Below are 14,857 nucleotides of genomic sequence, written 5' to 3' on the forward strand. Positions count from 1 at the left end.
AACACGTGAATAAACATTCAAGCCACTGAAAACTGGCTGGGTCACATTCATTCTTTTCAATGACTAAACTTCTTGATTCTTGGTGCTTGCTTTGTGGGCTGATCTTTCAGTTCCTATTCTAGGAATTTAAAAACCAGCCTCTTGGATTTCTGGACTTGATTTTGAGGCTTGAGCAGATAGAGTAGTACCTACTTTTCTGGAATTACTTTGCTTGGTTTACATCTTGTGAAATATTCCAGGTGTTGTCTGCTAGTTTTGAATCTATCTGGATGTTAAGATATATTGGGTATCTCTACAGATAACTTCTTTGCTGCCTGAAAATAAATTGAGCTTACATTTCAAGTCCACTATTAAAGCTGCAAATGCTACAACTAGGAAATCTCCTTCAAGATTGTCCTTGCACAATGGAAGGTGCTTCTGGGCTCAATGTTCCTTTTTCTTCCCTGTTAGATGCTGCCCTTCTTTCATCTTGCTCTCAGCCCAGCCCATGCTTCATTAAAACAAATTCATTGTGGACTGGTGAATTAAAAGGAAACCAATTACATGTAAAAGAACCTCCTTTATAACAACCCCGCATCATAAAAGATGCAATCTTTTTATCGATAACAATGCCTGAGGTTGGAGTAGTGCTTTAGCTTTTCAAAGCTGTTGGTTCCAAGGGCATGCTTTCCTTGGAACTCTCTGAGGCTGGCAATTATCACAGTGAAGTACTTGTAATTATCTGCTCAGGCTTCTTGACTGTTGTGAAATAACACTAGGATCACCATTCACAGCATTAGATATAGCTAGGTTTCTAATTACGACATTATACAGCCTTGAAATGAATAGAAATTTTCATTCAATTAGGATTTCATTTAATTAAGAAAATACTTCTGTAGCCCACTTAGAGATGTAGTACCCACTCCAGCAGCTAATGGCTCTAGCCCAATGGTTGCAAGATGGCAACATTACCTATCCACACATACCCACCTCCTCCTGGTGGTCACTTTGTCCAAGGAGGTTGGGCAGCAGAGTGAGTCTATTATTAAGAGGCTTGTATAAGTCCATTCTTTAAAAAAAACTTCTTAATATGTTTACTGATTTTAGAGGAAGAGAGAGAGAAACGTCTATGTAGGAGAAAAATGTTGATTGGTTGCCTTCCATATGCGCTCTGACCAGGGTTTGAACCTACAACCTAGGCATGTGCCCTGACTGGGAATTGAACCTGCAGCCTTTTTGGTGTATGGGAAGATGCTCCAACCAATTGAGCCACAACAGCCAGGGCAATTATGTTCTTTTTATGCAATATATAGCCTCACATCACAGTGGAGGGTTTAAAGCAACCTTTGAGTTTATAGCAGTTTTGCCAAGTGGTGTGAAGATCATCATGCTCAAATTTCCTACCTCAGATCTGCCAAAATATATTTTCCAAGGAATTCATATACCCAGGAAAGTATGAGAGGTACCATTTTCATAACAACCTTTATCTAAAAAATGATTGCAAAAATACAATTCAATTTTGTTTCAAATATCTGAAATATTTGAAATAAGTATTGGGTCCCTCTGCTAGATTCTCTGACAAATACAAAGACAAATAAGATAAATAAATAAATAAATAAATAAATAAATAAATAAATAAATAAAAAGTTTCTAATATGTACCAGGTGCTTTGCATATTTATGTATCTCTAAATCTTCAAGGCAAGTGTATGAGTAAGTTGTAGATTTCCATTTCAGAGATAAGAAAACTGGGGCTTAGAAAAAAGCTAAGTCACTTGCTCACATTGCTAAGAAATCATGGAATTCAGTCATTCTGGCTTCTTATCCCATGCTCTAATCACTATCTCCACTGCCTTGTTTTTGTTTTCAAATGAGGTAAGATATGTGCATAGAGCAGAATACAAGGTAAAATGTTGTCTGTGCTCATTATGTATGTAGATATAAGTTCTACAGCATTAAGCAAAGAATGTATTACTGTGAACTGGATCAAGCAGGGAAGACTTCAAGGAGGAAGCAAGAGGAGAAGTAAGATTAGGCAGGTGGGAAGAAGGAGAGGGTGTTATAGGGAGGAGGAAGGGTAACACACAAAAAAGATAATGTTCTATTATCAATAAGTATATTTTAAGCACTTAAATGACAAGTACTTCCTATATACTTTAAAAGTGTCCTTATATTTCATCCAATCCTTGTATCAGCTGAATGACAGCAGTGACTAAAAGTCTCATTTTGACTTAATTTTAAAGGCCACCTGTCATAGAGAATAACTAAAGTTCCATCCACCTTTTCCCTATTTCGATTCCTTCCCTCCCCTTGTCCACCTTGTCTCCAACCACGCCCCAGGGAGGAGATGCACAGAGTGTATCTCCTGTAGACAAGCCCAGATGGTGCTCATAGTGGGGCTCAGTATAAGTGGGGGTCCAGCCACATTGCAAATGCCATGGAAAACTTTATTTCATGTTCTCAAGCAAATTCTGATGTATGTGGGACTTGTGAAAACCTCATCTGAAATGGGCTAAATCATTCTCGATAATTAAAATGTTTGGGACTCTTCAAAAAGTTCCAGGCCACTGTCACATTGCACTGTTTCAAGAATCTACTCTCGTTGGAGCATGAGTCTGATGTGTGGCCCCTTTGCATGAGGCTCTGAAGGGCCACAAGAGGAAGGTATGTGCTCCCAAAGGGAGTCAGGTATGGTGAGCACTGCTCAGAGAGGCAGGACCACTTCTCTTCCTCATAGGTGCTTTTACTGTTCCTTTGAAAATCTTTACAGGAAAGTTTTCATAGAATGGAGACTGGTCTTAAAATAAAATGATCGAGTTTGGTTTCACTTTTGTTCCCCCTCCTCCCTTCCTTTGCACCCAGCATCTTCATGCTCCCAGGCACCAAAGCCTTCTGCGGGGCCTAACCCAGGGAGCCAGGCTTGTTGTGTGGAACCGCTGGGATTTCTTCTTCTCTCGTTGCCTTGCACACTCTCATCATAACATTTCTCAAAATTCTGGAGGCTGGAATTTTGAGACCAAGGTACCAGCACAGTTAGATTCTTGATGAGGGTCCTCTTAGCAGTTATATACTCACATGACTTTTCTTGGTGCAGAGGGAAAGAGAGAGAGAGACAGAGAGAGAGAGAGAGAGAAAGAGAGAGAGAGAGAGACCTCAGGTCTCTTCTTATAAGGGCACTAATCCCATTGTAAAGGTCCTACCTTATTGATCTCATCTAACCTTAATTACCTCCCAAGGTCTACAGCTTCAAATAGCATCAAATTGGGAATTAGAGTTTCAGCATATGAAAACATAGGAATTTGGGGGGCCTGGGACACAAATATTCAGTTCATTACACCTGGGGTCCTTGCCAGATTATTAAAGCCCATGTCCCCAAGAAAGTGAGTTCTTATTAATCTAGTCACACATTCCAGTCCCCTTGATCAAGCACTCTCAAAATCTAGTTCCAAGAGTACTTTCCTCATGGCAGGTACTTTATAACTAATTTTTGAAGCTCCTTCAGTGTATAATCTCCTTTCTCCTTTATCAGGCCCAGCATGGCTCAGTCAGGTTATGCTAAGATCTAAACTGTTTCCAGCATGGCAGCCAAGTGAGCAAGAGGGGGCAAGCCTGTTATGGAGATGAAGTCTCTACAACATCTCTTAGCACAGGGGGAGTGCTGGCTTGTACTAGGGAAACTCTGAGGGTTCAGAAAGTCTTTAGAGACATCCATTCAGATGCCTCCCTGCCATGTTTCTGGGTACAAGGTTTCCTTAACCAGGACCCTGACCTTATTATGACAGACTTGCCTCAGCTGAACACTGGAAGTCCCCGAGCTCTCCAATTCTCTCTCAAGACACTGCTCAGCTGGGTCTCTTTGTAAACTATCAAAAAGATCCTCTGGCTCTCACGGTTTAACCTTTAGTCGCTTGTCAAAGGCCTCCAGTTTCTCCTAGAAAGGCCCCCCATCTCATCTCAGCAGGGAATTAGTACAACTATAGGCATACTGCAGATTTTGATTTCAGACCACTGCAGTAAAGCAAATGTTGCAGTAAAGCAAGCAACACTTTTTTTTGTTTTCTAGTGCTTATAAAAGTTGTTTATACTAGACTATAGTCTATAAGTGTGCAATGGTATTATGTGCAAAAAAATATACACACCTTAATTTAAAAATACTTTATTGTTGACTGAACCTAGAGAATTTCACTCCTAAAAGAGATATGAGAGTTATAGTTTCTAACCTGCTGTTTGATTCTCCTTTTCAAGCCCTTACCCCTTGACCTGTCATTCTTTACGTAACTGCTGCCACAGTTCAGGAATCATCACACCCATAAGCCATCGATTTCGTCTTCAGTTAAATCTGGCAGCTGACTTCCTCCTCAGATTGAGCTGACGAATCTATATGCTTACTTCTAGCCTCCTGAATGATCCCACTGCTTTGGATAACCCTTACGTTCATCCTACTCACTGTACCCCAGCTGGTATATTTTATAAATATGAGTAGCCCATGAAGGATTCTACATCAAGAAGTTAGTGCTGAAGGTCAATGGAGCTTCATCCTATCGGACCTCTGAAGGATAGTCCACAGAGTCGGCCCACCGGAAGGGCAAGAAAATTGGGGTATCCACCAAAACCCATCTATCACTGGTTGAAGGTTGTTTTTAGGGGGCACAATGATTCTCTGTCACATCTGGCTTGCCATATGGGTAAAGTCACTGTGTTCACACAGTCAGAACAAGTGCTCAGTAAGGAGACTGCATGGAGAAATGAGTGCCTGAGAGGGTATGAGCAGAGCAGCAGCAATATCTGCTATACAAAGAGGTGGGGGGCAGCGGGGAAGAATGCACTTATCAAAAAAAAAAAAAAGAAAGAAAAGAAAAGATTTCAGCTACTGAAGAGCAGGAACAAACAAACAAAAAAAAACCCCCAAACTTTATTGCTAAAAAAGACTAATCATCGTCTTAGTCTTCAGTGAGTTATAATCTTTTTCCTGGTGGAAGGTCTTACCTTTAATTTGTAAAAAATGCAACATCTGCGACGTGCAATAAAGCAAAGCACAGTAAAATGGGGTATGCCTGTAAGTAGTAACCAGGTAAGTCCACTGCCTTTGTAGACATCTCCCTCTCCCCAATAATTTTCAAATGCTGACTCACTGCTCCCAAAAGGGGGTTGCCCTCACTGGGGCTATTTACAGGTCACCGCTGGTGAAAAGTTTAGTGCTTGGGCCTCCACTCTGTACCAGGGATTTACCCATTTCCAATAATCCACTCAGGATGGTGCACTCTTTGCCTTATAAGCTATGAGTAAGTCCATTTTACAACCCCATCTTACCAGCTTTCTCATACCACTCCTGGCACAACTTGAGTTAGTTTGCATGCTTCAAGGGTTAGATGTGCAAGATACTTGAGGGAAATGCCTCTGTCATTATGTTTCACTCTGCCTTCCTACTCATACCACAGCCTTTAGATCAGAAATATTAAGTTCACCTGCGAGCTTGTTAAAAAATGCAGACTCCCGGGACCATCCTAACCCTAGAGAACCACAAAGATTCCAAGTGATTCCGTGTGCACATTAAATTTTAGCTGCTCCAGTCTAAAGTATCTTGAGCAGGTGACTTAACTCTCCTGCATTAGTGTCCTCACCTATCAAATGAGGAAGAAGAATAAAAAGCTAAGAACTCTATGGTTCCTAAATCTTCTGAGCCTCTGCTTCCTCTCCTTACTTTCTCAGGTGCTTTGAACTGTGCCCAGAATTGTACTGCAGTTCCACAATGAAGGCAGAAGACAATTGATGACTGATACAATGATATATCTCATCTCTTTCAATATTAATAGCTGTAAATGAGAATCCTTAGCTCAGGAGGGGCAAGGAGCTGGTTTTGCAGCCTGGAGTCATTTGATCTCTGTCCTAATTGAATACCAGACTTTCAGCTCAGTCCCAGAAATACGATGCTAGCACAGAGACCCATGCCACCAAAGGGCTCTGGATGTGTCTTGTTCACCAGGGTGGAGATGGAGGGATGAGAAAGGAACTCTCTGTGGGAGGAAAAAAACAAGCTCTTTTGGAATCAGCTGATAAGAGTTCAAGTTCTAACCTAGCCACTAGCTGGATGCATTCCTCAGTGTGCTCGTCTGTAAATGAGGAACAGTAAGAGCACCCATGCCAAGGGTCACTGGGAGGCTTACATGAGATTATTTCTGTGACATACTTAGCCCAGATGAGCTCAACAACTACTAAGGGTTTTTTTTTTGTCAAGGTTTATTGTTATTAATAGGCAATAAACACTTATTCCACTTTCAGTTGTTATACTTGCAATTGCCATTTTAAAAAAAGAATTTAAAATAACCACTTAACCCTGTTTTGACTAAAACAATGAAACGGTGGCTTATAAAAAAAGTATTCAGCACCATTTGCTCACGTGCTTTTCAGAGTTTGTTCTTAAAATTTGTGGAACTTTTCTGTCTATAAAGTACAGGAATTACAGAGCTACATGAGGAAGACTCTCTGGGGCAGGCAATGAGAATTTGAGCAACTGGCATAATAACTCGGACTATACAACACTCCCCTGCCCTTCCCTTTAGTTCAGGAGGGACATATTTTGAGGCACTGAGGTATGAGCAGACTGTTATTTGCTGTTAGATTTGGTCTTTCCAGCTAATAACAGTAAATCTCTGGCTAGATGCTATTGGTCTTTAATGCCCCGTGATTTTTAGGAAATTTTGTAAATAGTTTCAATTTACTTCAATTTATTCAGAAGTTAAATATGTTTAATGAGGTTCACTACTCTGCCAGAGTAAATGTCTGCTGGTTTAGTACCCTTCTAAAATACATGTAATACGTGTAAGTAATCATAGTCTTAAAGTAGTTTTAGAATACTTAATTATTTAAAACAAAATCTATTTTAACAAAATGTCTATAATTAGATGCAGCTGATGAAACTAAATCCAAAGTTATGACAAAGGAGATTCACTCTCCCTTGAAGCTGTGCTGCACAGAAAACTCAAAAAAAAAATGTGCTCTTAAAAGCCATCAAGGAGAGTAAAGCAGGCATCATCTCCTCATTGTTTACTATAAGATTCCATTTGAGGCTGGGCCAGAAATTAGCACTTCTAAGTATTTCAGAAAAATCCATAGAAATGTTAAAAGACTTTTATGCAAAAGAATGTCTGTCTTTCTGCAACCATGAGTAGTAGAGCTGATCAGAATTTCCTCTTAACACAAGGCAAAGGCAAGTCCATATACCAGATCAGATGTCAATGGTATGGGAGGGAGGTGGACTCTTAGGCTATCATTAACTGAAGCTTCTACTGGCTTTTTACTATATGCTGCTCACCAATGTGAGTCAGGTGGATCTTTGTGAGAGAAGGGTGTTTGGTGACCAGAACCTCTTTTGTGCATTTCTTTCTAAATGGAATACACAACAGATAAGGCAGTAAGGGAGGTAATACAGGGAAGCTACTCTTTCTGGTTCACAAGGAGTAGATGAAGCCCATATGTGCACTCAGGAAGCCCATGGGATCCTCTGGCTTTGGGTAGTGGCTAATGTGGTCACTCAGAATCAACACTGCGGACCATGGCAGCATTTTTCTGCGCAGCTCCAAACACTCCGGACAGGGATTCACTGGATCCAAAGGCCCACAGATAAAATGAATGGGAATAGTTACAGAGGCAAACATCCAGCGTATTCTACACTCCTTCCTTTGATCGATGCCCTATAAGAGACTGTCTATAACTAAATTTCCGTCATTACTGCCTATCCCTGCCCACATGTCCCATGTCCCTGAGAACTCACTCTCAGAGGGTCAGGAGCATGGCCCACTGAGGTGAGACCTTGGGAGAATACAAAGGAGTTCATAAGTCCTCTCAGGGTGGCTGACAGCATGCCTTCACCTTTGAGAACCTTTTGGAGAAAGAGAGGATGGTGAGTGTCAGGAAACATACCTCTATTTCACAGACAGTGACTCTTTACGGTAAGCTGACCAAATCGATTCTGCTTGAACCTATAAAGGAGCTCCTGAGCAATGATGTCTCCATAATCATAAGACAAAAGGTTGACCCCAAGGTCCTGAAGCTCCAGATCCCTCAAAAGTGCCTCCACAATGCTGGTCTGCTCAAATATGGAGTAATGACGTGATCTCGGTTTATCGCTAAAGCCAAAGCCTAAGAAATTGAGGGTCACCCCTTGATAAAGCCTCAACATCAGACCTTCTCAAATCTTGTATCAGTCATAGCTGGATGTTGGAATGCCATGTAAAAGCACAACTATCTCCTGACTTCCAAATATACCCACAGAGTCTTGGAAGAAGATGTGCTGTCCCTTGCAGGTGAAACATTTGCCTGAAAACTTCCCTGAGTGAAGAGCAGGGAAAATCTGGGAAGGGAGTTGTGGGGCTGTGTAGATAGCCCACAGGCAGGGGCACCGCCAATAGCCCCACCTGCACCCACCACTCCCTCAGCCTGATTCAGGTAACATCTGGACTATAAGGCTCCATGTTAGGAGGAACCCGCTGTTCATGCACTGCCTAAAGCCAGAGGTCCAGTATTACTTTTAATGTTATTCTTTCATCTCTGAAACAGGAATATTTTTAATATCTGACAGGATTGGTGTAAGTATTAAATAATGTATAGGAACATACTTTGCCAATGGTTACTTTTACTGACTATCCATAACAAAGAGAGCAAATACTAAGCAAAGATGTATAGATGTCTGTCCCCTAAAAACCTGAAAATCAAAATAAGGGTAAGAAGGAAAAGAGAGATAAGCCAAAGAGAGAAAAGTCTCCAACCAAATTTGTTGCCTTTATATTATTTACAATATCTCTACAAATCGATACTTAATCTATGTGAATTAGTCAGGGTTCCACAAAGAAACAGAAAAAATAGGAAGGAGAGAGTAGGGGGAGAGAGAAGAAGATTGGTTGATTGACTTTAAGAAATTGGCTTGTATGATTGTGGAGACTGCAAGTCAAAAATCTGCAGGGTAGGGGGGTAGACTGGAAACCCAGGGAAGAGTTGAGTCCAAGGACTGCATGGAGGCAGAATTCTTCCTCTGGGGATCTCAGTTTTTTTTTTCTTCTTAATGCCTACGACTAACTGGATGAGGCCCACTCACATTAATCAACTTTACTCTAAGTATTCATGTGAATGAAACCAAACATTTTCACAACAAGAGCCCAACTGATGTTTGACTAAATATCTGGGTACTGAATTAGGACTTCTGCTCAAGATGGTGGCATAAGTAAATGTGGTACTCCAATTCTACCACAACCACATCAAAAATACAACTAAACTACAGAACAACCATCATTTGAAGACACTTGCCTTTAGTTATTTACATAATGATCTTACAGCAATTGCTACTGCCTCCTAGTAATGTTTGTTGTATAAAAGCTGTTAACACTGATGTCTCTTCAGCATGGGGCCCATAATTGACAGGTGCTGTCACTTTAGGTAAGATCTTTATACCCCTTTAAATATTAAAATGCTCATCTCACAACATTAAGAAGACTAAATGAAAAGTGGCTTGAAACTGTAAATTAAACTATTCTAAAGTAAAAAGTTTATGTAATTTTTAAAAACCTGGCTTGACAGAAATAAGAATGTGGCATAATCATGAGGAAACAAAAGAAAACAAGGAAATATGTGACCATGAAGCAAATGCTTAGCCTGAGAAATCAGAGACTTAAAGAAAAGGATATATTAAAACCTAAAAAGATAGAAAAGAATGATTGTAGTGTACTGAGGGAAAAGGAAGTGCCCCGATACTCTCCCTGCTTACTCTTCCAATATAACACACAACTGGGCCTATATTACCATATCCTGGGTGATAGCAACTTTAACATTTCCATTAAGGCTAAACTGGACTTACTGCAGTCAATGATGGACTGTCTCTATGCCAAGTGTATACCTTGTATAACTGACTGTGTAATGGCTGAAAATGAGAAATTGGGGCAGAAGTATTGAATGGCTCTAAGGATCGCCAAGGATCCAAGATTTGAACTATTACCATGCACACACAAAGGAACCTATGCAGATGACCGTTCAGTACAGAGTAACTTAGCACAAGTGTTACATGGTGGCCACAATTGACTGGGACCTTAAAGGAAGAATCAGGAAGATCCCTGGAATTCCCCGCAAGTACATTTCTAACCACAGGTACAACATTGAGCAGATGCCAGATGATTATGGAGCCCCTTGGTTTTAATACTTAAAAGACGAAGTGTTTTTCTGCTTTCTTTCAACCAACTTTCTCTGTTGCCAGTTTATTAAACATGGTACTGAATGAGTTATTTGGAAAAAATAAAATAAAATAAAAACCTGGCTTGAAAGCACTTCAGTAGTCTTATCTCCATCTGAACACGTTTTAATAGCCAAGAGTTGAGAAGGTCCAGTAAACAGTAGTGTAAACCAAACAGAGTGTCATCAGTATCAGTGCCATGCTCCGAACCATTCCCCTACCTCAAGCACATCCAACTTTCTTAAAGTAACACATGAAATCCCTGGATTTATGGTGCAGAGTGTAAAGATATATTACAAAGAACAAGCACATTTATGATAGCTCATAGAAAGAAAATTGATAGAAGCTTTCTGTATTTGTCAACAGTTCTAAAAATTCACATGATATGACAATAATGAGTGAAGCTGAAAAAACTTTCCAGAACTATCAGTAATAATAACGACACATTGTAATCAACCATGACAAAAAAGAGACTGGATAAAATTATTGTCACAGGAACAGATGGTAAAGAATTTAGAGCCAAAAATGTATGGGAAAAAATATATAGCATTTTAAAATCTGTACTTTGTACCCTGGCCGGGTGGCTCAGTTGGTTGAATGGTGTTGTCCCATGCACCGAAACAGTTGCAGGTTCAGTCCCCATTCAGGGCATGTACAGGAGGCAGCTGGTCAATGTTTCTCTCTCTCTCTCTCTCTCTCTCTCTCTCTCTCTCTCAAATCAAAAATAAAAATATATGCTCAGGTGAGGATTAAAATTTTTTAATTAAATCTGCACTTTGCTGTGATTCCTTGGAATAAATTCTATATCTAACTTTGCAAGTTTAATTTTGTGTTCTTTCTCTTAATAAAAAATAACAAAATCATATAGCCTTTCTGTACTTCAAAATTGAGTTCTACCCTGCTTATAGATCTCAGGTAAGAAAGAACATGATGAAGATAGTGCTTGGGGAGGCAAAAAAGGAATTCAGTTTAAAATCCTATACAAGTTTCTATTTCATGGTGATTATTCTTTTTACTCTCGTAATAATATAAATTTACCTTAATTTGAGAAATACAAGGTAATTTTTATATAAGAATTGCCATGAAATGTCACATAGTAATTTCAGTAAAATGTTACTGAATATACTTGGGGAAATGCTTATGATGAATGCTATAGTATGTTCTAGCTCTTCATTGTTTACAAATAATAATATATAATTTTACTTGAGCTAATATAAATGTATTATGAGCTCTTAAGTAGGAATAATAGAATATAAAAATTAGCCAACTGAAAGCCTAAAAATGTAGCCCCCAAGTCAATGATAATTAAAAAGATATGCTGAACTACATAAAACTATCATTATATTAGTCCTGGCTGGTGTGGTTCAGTGGATTGAGTGCAGGCCTGTGAACCAAAGGACCACTGGTTCGATTCCCAGTCAGGGCACAGGCCTGGGTTCTGGGCCAGGTCCCCAGTGCAAGTGTAAGGCAACCACACATTGATGTTTCTCTCCCTCCCTTTCTCCTTCCTTTCCCCTCTGTCTAAAATAAACATATAAATAGTGGAAAGAATAAACAAACAGGACTTCATCAAAATAAGAAGCTTCTGCACAACTAAAGAAAACATCAGCAAAATGAAAAAGGAACCAACTGTATGGGAAAATATATTTGCCAATGATACCTCAGACAAGGGTTTGATCTCCAAAATATATAAAGAACTCACAACTCCACTCCAGGAAGACAAACAATCCAATTAAAAAATGGGCAAAGACCTGAACAGACACTTCTCCAAGGAGGACATACACAGGGCTGGAAGCAACCTAAGTGCCCATCAGTAAATGAGTGGATCAGAAAACTATGGCACATTTACACAATGGAATATGAAAGGATGCTCAGCATCACTAGCCATCAGAGAAGTGCAAATTAAAACCACAATGAGATAGATACCACTTCACACCAGTCAGAATGGCCATCAAAAGCAAATCAATAAACAACAAGTGCTGGTGAGGTTGTGGAGAAAAGGGAACCCTAGTTCACCATTGGTGAAAATGCAGACTGGAGCAGCTACTGTAGAAAAAAGTATTGAATTTTCTCAGAAAACTGAAAATGGAACTGCCTTTTGACCCAGCAATTCCACTGCTGGGATTATACGCTAAGAATCCCAAAATACCAATTCAAAAGAACCTATGCACCCCAATGTACATAGCAGCACAATTTACAATAGCCAAGTGCTGGAAGCAACCTAAGTGCCCATCAGTAAATGAGTGTATCGAAAAACTGTGGTACATTCACACAATGGAATACTATGCAGCAGAAAGAAAGAGCTACTACCCTTCACAACAGCACGGATGGAACTGGAGAGCATTATGCTAAGTAAAATAAGCCAGGGGGTGAAAGACAAATACCATTTGATCTCACCTATAAGTAGAACCTCGTCAACAAAACAAACAAGCAAAATATAACCAGAGACATTGAAATAAAGAACAAACGGACAGTATCCAGAGGGAATAAGAGAGGGGGATAACGGGAGAAAGGAAGGGGAAGGGTCAAGTCAAGGAACATGTATAACGGACCCATGTACAAAGCCAAAGTGGGGACGGATTGAGGGTGGGACAGGTTTAAGTCATGAGAGGAAAATGGAGACAACTGGGTTTTGATTGTTGTTTGGAGGACTTCTTTCTTGAAGTCCTCCAAGATTTTCCTTGTATATTTGGGTGCTCCTATGTTGGGTACATATAGTTTTACAATGTTTATGTCTCCTTGATGGAGTCTTCCTTTGAGTATTATGAAGTGTCCTTCTGTGTCCCTTTTTATGGCCTTTGTTTTGAAGTCCATTTTGTCTGATACAAGTATTGCTACCATGGCTTTTTTTCCCCTGTCCATTTGCTTGGAATATTTTTTTTTCAGCCCTTCACTTTCAGCCTGTGTAAGTCTTTAGTTCTGAGTTGGATCTCATGTAGGCAGCATATGTGCAGGTCATGTTTTCTTATCCATTCAGCTTCCCTTTGCCTTTTGATTGAAGCATTTAATCCATTTACATTTAAGGTTATTATTGATAGGTACTTATTTATTTCTCCCCTTGTACCTGTGTCATTCTCTCTCTTACTCTTTTTCTTCATCTTCTTAAAGCAGTCTTTTTAGCATATCTTGCAGTGCTGGTTTGGTGGAGGTGTATTCTTTTAGCTTTCTTTTGTCTGAGAATCTCCTTATTTCGCCTTCCATTTTAATTGAGAGCCTTGATGGGTAGACCAGTCTTCGTACAGGCTTTTGCTTTTCATTACTTGAAATATTTCTTGCCATTCCCTTCTGGCTTGCAGTGTTTCTGTTGAGAAGGCAGCAGCTAGCCTTTTTGGGGCTCCCTTGTATGTTGCTTCCTGTTTCTCCCTTGCTGCCTTTAAGATTCTCTCTTTGTCTTTGATATTTGCCATTTTAATGATGACGTATCTTGGAACGGGCCTCACTGGGTTCCTCTTGAATGGGACCCTCTGTGCTTCCTGGACTTGTGTGACTTTTTCTCTCATCAAAATAGGGAAGTTTTCCATCATTACTTTTTCAAATAGGTTTTCTATCCCTTGTTCCTCTCCTCCTTCTGGGTATCAATATTATATGGATATTATTATGTTTTGTGTTGTCTTGCATTTGTCTTAACCCTTTTTCATTCTTTTTGAGTCTTTTTTAGATTTTCTTGCTCCTTCTGGGAGCTTTTTTCTACCTTGTCCTCCAGCTTGCTGATTTGATCCTCTGCTTCATCTTGCCTGCTTTTGATTCCCTCTACTGAGTTCTACAATTCTGAAATTGTATTCTTCATTTCATCTTACCTCTTGTTGATTATTTCTATGTCCTTTTTCATGCTGGTATAGTTTGCAGCAAGTTCCTCATAGTTTCCCTGTAGTTTTTGGTAATTCTCACTGAACTCATTGAGCTTCCTTATAACCATTGTTTTGAACTCAATATCTGATAGCTGACTTGCCTCTATTACATTTAGCACTCTTTCTGAGGATTCTTCCTTTCCTTTCAATTGGGGGTTGTTTCTCTGTCTTCCCATTATTTGTGAGTCTCTTCCTCTTTTGCTTCTGATTCTTAGATTGATCCCTGACTTTGTGGTATGAACTTCTATGGTAGGAGACCTGTGAGATTCGGTGGTGCAGTCTCCTTGATCTCCTCAACTTGATGCTCTAGGAATGCCTTTTATGCCATTTCTGTTGGCTCTCTGGGGAAGTAACTGGGTTTTGATTGTTGTTTGGTCATTCTTTGGTGAGTCCTTCCCTCTAGCTCGTTGACTAAGGGTCACTCTACCCACCACATCATGTGTGTTGTTGTGCAGGTGCAGTCAGGTTGTGCTGAAGCTGATTATTCTGTTGATACAAGGTTATAAGGCTTCTCTCTCACTATTGTTCAATTGTTTGTTCTGGGTGATTTCTCCACAATTTAGTTGTAATTCCAGATTGGTCCTGGGGGGCGGTCAATGTGACTTCCATTCACTCCTCTACCATCGTATAGTTCTTTATCTTATCAGAATTGCTACATGGTCAGTGAATGTTAAAAAGAAATACAGGATGCAAATCACATAATTTTCCTAGTTGGAAAAAATATGGCCAATTTGATTTTCCTAAGCTCTTTCTCTCAGCTTTATTCTGAAGTAAGACAATAACATAATGTCAAATTTCCATGAGAAAAAGCCATG

The 14,857-nt window shown here is 39.8% G+C and overlaps 2 pseudogenes; one reads left to right on the top strand and one right to left on the bottom strand.

Moving 5' to 3' along the window:
- Positions 1–7,426: 7,426 nt before the first annotated feature.
- On the bottom strand, positions 7,427–9,261 carry LOC129084125 (mesoderm-specific transcript homolog protein-like; annotated as a pseudogene).
- A 308-nt stretch (positions 9,262–9,569) lies between these two features.
- LOC129084014 (rRNA-processing protein FCF1 homolog) lies at positions 9,570–10,161 on the top strand (annotated as a pseudogene).
- Positions 10,162–14,857: the final 4,696 nt, after the last annotated feature.

Source organism: Pteronotus mesoamericanus, unplaced genomic scaffold (genome assembly GCF_021234165.1).
Source record: "Pteronotus mesoamericanus isolate MK-2021 breed Mesoamerican mustached bat unplaced genomic scaffold, CSHL_Meso_final scaffold_174, whole genome shotgun sequence".
Taxonomy (NCBI): Eukaryota; Metazoa; Chordata; class Mammalia; order Chiroptera; family Mormoopidae; genus Pteronotus; species Pteronotus mesoamericanus.